Source organism: Petaurus breviceps, unplaced genomic scaffold, assembly GCF_028583685.1.
Source record: "Petaurus breviceps papuanus isolate PSGF00001 unplaced genomic scaffold, PetGlider_PUasm1.0 551, whole genome shotgun sequence".
In the NCBI taxonomy this organism is placed as follows: Eukaryota; Metazoa; Chordata; class Mammalia; order Diprotodontia; family Petauridae; genus Petaurus; species Petaurus breviceps.
This window is the reverse complement of record NW_027186372.1, coordinates 19575256-19582905: the sequence shown is the minus strand read 5'-3', so window position 1 is coordinate 19582905 and position 7650 is coordinate 19575256. Positions and strand designations below refer to the sequence as shown.

The window sequence follows — 7650 nt, the reverse complement described above, 5'->3', positions numbered from 1 at the left end:
TATATATATATATATATATATAATTTTTTTTAACATTTGATTTTAAAATTTTGATTTTCAGAGTCTTTCCCTTCCCTTGTCACCCAACCCTACTGAGAGGAAATGCATTTCAATATAGGTTATACATGTGTAGTAACACAAAACATTTCCATAGTAGATATATTGAGCAAGAATGGCTATATTTCCCTCCATCCTATCCTGTTCCCCACTTATTCTATTTTCTACTTTGACCCTTTATCTTTTCAAAAGTGTCTACTTCTCACTACACTCCCACCCAATCTGCCCTCCTTTCTATCATTCCCCCTCTTATCCCCTTCCCCCCTACTTTCCTGTAGGGTAAGATAAATAATTTGGTGTATATGTTTTTCCCTCCTTAAGCCAAATTCAATGAGAGTAAGTTTGACCCATTCCCTTTTGCCCTCCTGTTCTTCACCTCCCTTGCAAAAGTTTTCTCTTGCCTCTTTTATATGGGATAATTTACCCTATTCTATCACTCCTTATTTTTTCCCATTATATTCCTCTCTCACCTCTTAAATTTATTTTTTCAGATATCATCCCTTCTAGTTAAACTTATCCTATGCCCTCTGTCTATGTATACATGTACACATATATACACAATCACATATGTATTTATACACTCACAAATACCCTCCTATATAAACATATATATGCAGGCATACATATATATTCCCTTCAACTATTCTCATACTGAGAAAAGTCTCATGAGTTACAATTACTGTTCTACCATGTAGGAATGTAAATAGTTTTATTTTAATAATTTCTTTATGATTTCTTTTTCCTGTTTACCTTCTCATATTTCTCTTGCTTCTAGTATTTGAAAGTCAAATTTTCCATTCCACTCTGTTTTTTTTTTCATCAAGAATGCTTGAAAGTCCTCTATTTCATTGAATGACCATATCTTCCCATGAAACATTATACTCAGTTTTACAGGGTACGTGATTCTGGGGTTTAGTCCTACCTCCTTTAACCTTCAGAATATCATATTCCAAGTCCACTGATCCCTTAATGTAGAAGCTGCTAGATCTTCTGTTATCCTGATTGTGTTTACACAATATTCAAATTGTTTCTTCCTGCCTGCTTGTTATATTTTCTCTTTGACCTGGGCACTCTGGAATTTGGCTATAATATTTATAGCAGTTTTCTTTTTGGGATCATTTTCAAAAGGCGATCAGTGAATTCTTTCAATTTCTATTTTGCCCTCTGCTTCTAAAATATCACAGCAATTTTCCTTGAGAATTTCTTGATGGATGATTTCTATGTTCTTTTTTCATCATGGCTTTCAGGTAGCCCAATAATTATTAAATGATCTCTCCTTGATCTATTTTTTCACATCAGTGGTTTGTCCAATGAGATATTTCACATTGCCTTCTATTTTTTTTCATTTATTCAGATCTGTTTTATAGTATCTTGATTTCTCATAAAGTCATTAGCTTCGATTTGCACCAATCTAATTTTGAAGGAATCATTCCCTTCAGGAAGTTTTGGAAATTCATTTTCCTTCTGTCAAATTCAGCTTTTTGAGGCTTTCTTCTCTTTATTCCCTTTTTGGACCTCTTTTGCCATTCGTGTTAGTCTGTTTTTAAGGTGTTATTTTCTTCAGTCAGTTTGTTGACTCTTTTTTCATCATTTTCTTGCATCATTTTAATTTATCTTCCCAGTTTTCCTCCACTTCTCTTACTTAATTTTCAAAATTATTCTTGAGCTCTTCCATGGCCTGTAACCAATTCATATTTTTCTTGGAAGCTTTTGATGCAGGAGTTCTGACTTCAATGTCTTCCTCATCTTCCATGCCTTGATCTTCTTTGTCCCCAAAAAAGGAATCTATGGTCTATTTGTGCCTCCTCTGCTTGTTCATATTGCCAGACAATTACTTGACTTTCAACCTCTTTTCCATGGTAGAACTCTGCTTTCAGAGAGAATAACTTTGTCCCAAATCACCGGGGTTTTCACAAATGTTGTCTGAGGTCTGAGGAGGGCACCCTCTCTACAGACACTACACTGGCAAACTGGTGTTTCTCACCCCAGAACCACTGCCCAAGAAAGCAACCCAGATCCAAGCAGGTCAAAGCAAGAGAGATTACCCACTGAATGGTCACTTGGTCCCACTACAATCTGTAGGCCAGGAGTTCCTGAGTCAGCCACACAGCAGACACTGAAGCTGCAACTGCCATGCCTCCTCCACCTCTCACCCCAGGAGCAGGGACCAGACCATGCCCTTCCTTTCCAAAAGAGTTCCTGACCGACCTTTTACTTTCTTTTTGGTGTTTATGGGTTGAAAAGTCTGGAAATGGCCATTGCTGCTGGTGATTAACTCTCATGAAGACTGCTCTGGCTGCTGCCTCCCTGGGGCCAAAACCCTAGTTCTCACATGGAACTGCCATCAGCTTGAAGTGTGCTGTGATGAACCCTTCCTGTAGGCCTGCCAGGCTGCTTTAAGTAGGATATTTGTTTCTCTCTGTTACTTTGTGGGTTCTGTAACTCTAACATTTGTTTAGAGTCATATTTTATAGATATCTGAGGTAGTTGTGGGGGGAGGTAACAGAATTTCCTGCTTCTACTCTGCCATCTTTGCTCTACCCCCAAAGAAAAGAAATCTTAATGAAGCAGAACTGACCAATTGTAAAAAGAGGCACAAACATTCACTGAAGAAAATAGTTCCTTAAAATTTAGAATTGAGCAAGTGGAAGCTTATGAATTCTTGAGACATGAACAAATAATAAAACAGCATGGGCATGCCCTGCTAGTGCTGTGCCCAAAAGAACCCTAGTTCTGCCCCAGAACTCTGCCCCAAACCTGAGTTTCCCTCCCCCCGCCCCAGGCAGCAGAACCTGGGTATCCAATCCCTGCCCCCAATTCTCTCCACCCTTCTCCCCTTTCCTGGCCATGCCTCCTGCAGCTATGCAACAACATGTTAAGCTTGGTAGCTGAGAGAGACATGGCAGTGAAACTAGAGTATGAGCTTTACAATAACTCCTTGGAATCTCCTGGCCAAACAGATGTGTATTTTCCAAGACTGATAGTACCAATTTATACCATATTAAAGGTAGAATGAGGCCAGATAAGAAGATCTTTGTGATGGGGATTGTAGACCTCAACACTGAAAGTTTTGAAATCAGTTTCACATGTGAGGACTCAAAGACCACCTGCAGATGTGGTCACTGAAGTGAAAGGAGTATTTACAGTTAAGCAACTGCTCGGAAAGTCATTTATATCAATAGAAAGAGGTGAAGAACAATCAGAAATTCCTTATTTTCCTTTCATCCCAAATCAGTCATTTACAGTGGAAATCCTTCATGAAAAGTCGGGATTTACATTATTTGTAGATGGGTACCATTTTTTAAAATTATTTTTACCATCAAATTGAAAGACTGTCATCAATTTGCACAATGAATGCCAATGGAGACCTCCAGTTCATTGACATTGCTGTCCATATCAACATTTCTATTCCAAATAGGAACAGATTTCACCATCAGTTGTCTAGAAGAGCATTTCTACCAGGATCTGGAGACTTAACAAAAACAAAACAAACCAAAAAAAAGCCTCACAGTCTTTTCTGTGTATACAGTTTGAACCCAAAAATTAGGACTTGAACTGAGGTTTACTGACATGAAGAAAGCTTTTGGTAAAAGACACCAGGTCATTGACCTAGAGCAAAGCAATATATTTAAGCTGGGTTTTGTTCCTGTCAAACTAGAGTGGGCCTGGGGTCATTAGGGGACTGGAGCTTACTTGGCAGAACTGTGTTCTTCTTTCCTTTGAAGAAGGATATCTGTAAACCAAAATGCCAAAATAATTATTTTAAACTTGATGCACAGAAAATATTTCTTTTGTGAAAGCAGTTTCTGTACTGAAGTAGTTTCATATAGCAGAGCCAATGACATTTTAGTCAAGGTTTTTACATAGAATATAGGTTGTTCAAGTTTTTTGCATATCATAATATTAATTCAGCTTTTAAAATTTTCTTGGTATTTATTTGTTTATACTCAGTGTATGTATTAGAAAGATGAGCAATGCAATTGAGTGCATACAGAATAGTGAGTCATGAAGTTTTGAATGTATAAATGACTTAGGTCTGTAGGATAAAGAAAAAGTCTTATCATTTTTGAAACACACAGAAAAGAAATAATAAATAAAGTCAATAGAATGAAAAATATAAGAAAATGTTAAATACTTCATTAGGAAAGACAATTAATTAGGAAAATAGATCCAGAAGTTATCATTTAAAAATTCTTGGAATACTTGAAAGTCATGATTTAAAATAAAAGAGCTTGGAAATACTATTTCTAGAAATTATCAAGCATAAGCACCCCCAGGATGGAGTCAATACTGTGCAGTAGAAAGAGGACCTCTGCGCAGCTCCAGCTCCCATCCCTTCCAATTCATGTAAAAGGTGACTCTGAACAAACTTTGGAGCTACATAACCCACAAAATGATATATAGAAACTAACATCCCACTGAGGACAGCCCAGGAGGCTGGCAGGAATCAGCCAACAAACTGTTCTGGGAGCTGACCCCAGCCCTGCTCGAGCTATAGACTTTAGCCCAAGGGCAGCCTGACCAGCTGCTGTCAGGAGAGACTTCAAATTACCAGCAGCTGTGGCAGTTTCCAGAATTATAAATCTATAAATGCTGAAGACAATATGAAAGGTTATTGAATGTGGACTTTGGGATCCAGTAGTTGGGAGTGTGGTTGGCCTTTGCCTCCAGGGTGAGAATCAACTGAGGAAACCTGGCATAGCTGCCACCACATGGCAGTTTCACCTCCTGGCCTGCAGATTGTAGGGGGACCAAGTGACCAGTCTGAGGGTAATTACTCTTGCTTTAACCTGCTTGGATCTGGATTGCAGTCTAGGGTGGAGGTCCAGGGGTGTATGAACAGCTTGCCAGAGCATGTGGAGGCTTCAGAGAGGGCACCCAACTTAATGCCTTTGGTAGCTGAGAAAACCCCAGCATTTGGGACAAAATTCCCCTGTCTGCTGGCAGAGTCCTACTGTGGCAAAAAAGCCCAAAAGTCAAGTAACTGAGTGGAACATGAGAAGGCAAAGAGAGAAATCCAACTTTACACTCCTATTTTGGGAACAAAAAGGACCAAAGCATGGAAAAGGAGGAATACAGTGAAGTCAAAATTTCTGCAACAAAAGCTTCCAAGAAAAATACAAGCTGGTTATAGACCATAGAGGACCATAAGAAGGATTTTGAAAATCAAATAAGAGGAATGGAGAAAAAATTGGGAAGAGAAATGAGAATGATGCAAGAAAATTATGGAATGAGAGTCAACAACCTAACTGAAGGAAATAACACCTTAAAAAATAGACTAACTCATATGACAAAGGGGGCTCAAACAGACAATGAGGAGAAGAATCACTTAAAAAGCCAAATTTGCCAGATGGAAAAAGAATCTCAACAGTTCATTGAAGAGAATCATTCTTTCAGAATTAGATTGGAGCAAGTGGAAGCTAGTGACTTTATGAGAGATAAAGATACTATTAAACAGATCCAAACAAATGAAAAAATAGAAAGCAATGTGAAATATCTCATTGAAAAAAACACTGACCTGAAAAACAGATCAGGGAGAGATAATTTAAAAATTATTGGACTCCATGAAAGAAATTATCAAAAAAAGAACCTAGAAATCATCCTTCAAGAAGTTGTCAAGGAAAATTGCTCTGATATTTTAGAAACATAGAGCAAAATAGTGATTGAAAGAATACACCGATCACCTCTTGAAAAAGATCCGAAAATGAAAAAAAAAAAACTAGGAATATTATAGCCAGGTTCTGGAATTCCCAGATAAAGCAGAAAATATTGAAACCAACCAGGAATACAATTTCATTATTGTGGAAACACAATCATTGTAACACAGGATCTGGCACCTTCTACCGTGAGGGATTGAAGGGCTTGGCATATGATATGATATTGCAGAGGTGAAAGGAGCTGGGATTAAAACCAAGAATCAACTACCCAGCAAAACTAAGTATCATGTTTCAGGGGCAAATATGGTCTTTCAGTGCAATACAAGACTTTCAAGCATCCTTTATGAAAAAAACAAAATTGAATAGAAAATTTGACATTCAGATAAAAGGAGCAACAAAAGCATGAGAAGGTAAACAGGGAAAATAAATCATAAATAACTTAGCAAATTTCAACTATTTACATACCTGCATGGAAAAATGACAATTTTAACTTATGAAACCTTTCTCAGTATGAGAATAGTTGAAGGGAATATATATACATATATATGTACACATACATATATGTCTATATAGGATGGTATATGAATACATATTTGAATGTGTGTATATATGGGTACAGGTATACATAGATAGAGGGCACGGGACGAATTTAATTGGAAGGGATGATACTTAAAAGGTGAAATTAAGAGGTGAGAGAGGAATATAATGAGAGAAGATTGGGAGAGACAGAATGGGTAAACTATCTCATAGAGAATAAGCAAGGGAAAACTGTTACAATGGAGGAGAAGAACAGGAAGTCAAAAGGGAATGAGTCAACCTTATTATCCTTGAACTTGACTGAGGGAGGGAATGACATACACACTAAATAGGGTATCTCACCCTACAGGAGAGTACCATGGAAGGGGATGAGAGGTGGGGATGATGGAAGGGAGAGCAGGTTGGGGGGGAGGGAAGTTGGAAGCACCCACTTTTGAAAAGGGACAGGATCAAAGTAGAGAATGGAACAAATGGGAGGTGGGATAGGAGGGAGGGAAATATAGTCAGTCTTCCACAATGTATCCACTATGGAAATGTTTTGTACAATACATGCACATACACATATACATACGCATGTACAACCTATATTGAATTGCTTATCTTCCCAGCAAGGGTGGGTGACAAGAGAGGAAGGGAATGAATCTGGAATTCAAAGTTTTAAAATCAAATGTGTAAATGTGTGTATGTATACTATTATCAACATATTATACATGTAACTGGGAAATAATGTATACAGGTACTGGGGCATAGAGATCCACTGTGCCCTACTGCAAAGTTAGAGGGGGTATGGGAGAAGACATGGGGGACTGCAGATTGGAGGAGGGGATATCTGGTGGGATGGCTATTTTGGGATGGTTGGTAGGGGAAAAACGGGAAGAAAATTTGTAACTCTATATCTTGTGGAAATGAGTGATGTCAAGTAGAATTTAATAAAGCATTTGATTAAAATAAAATAAAAAAAGAAAAAGTGCCCCCAGTATATTAGATTCAGAGGATAAAATAGACATTTAAAGAATCCATCATCACCTCCTGACAGACATCCCAAAATCAAAACTCCCAATAACCTTATAGCCAAATTTCAGAGCTCCCAAGCTAATGAGAAAATATTTCAAGCAGTCAGAAAATAATCAAACATCATGGAAGCATAGTCAGAACCATACATGATTTAGAATACTCCATTTTAAAGGACCAGAAGGCTAGGCATATGGTACCTACCCAACAAAACTAAATATATTCCTTCAAGGGATTAAATGGTCATTTAATGAACTAGAAGGCATTCAAAAATTTCTGATGAAAAGACAAGAGTTGAAGAGAAAATCTGACTTTCAGAAGAAAACTGGAAAGAGGCATAAAAATGTAAACATGAAAGAGTTTGGTAGCTTAAAAATTAGTAATACAT

General features: G+C 37.6%; 1 pseudogene; it reads left to right on the top strand.

The window, feature by feature from the left end:
• The first annotated feature begins 2929 nt into the window (after positions 1-2929).
• Positions 2930-3611, top strand: LOC138172854 (galectin-related protein pseudogene; annotated as a pseudogene).
• The last annotated feature ends 4039 nt before the right edge of the window (positions 3612-7650 follow it).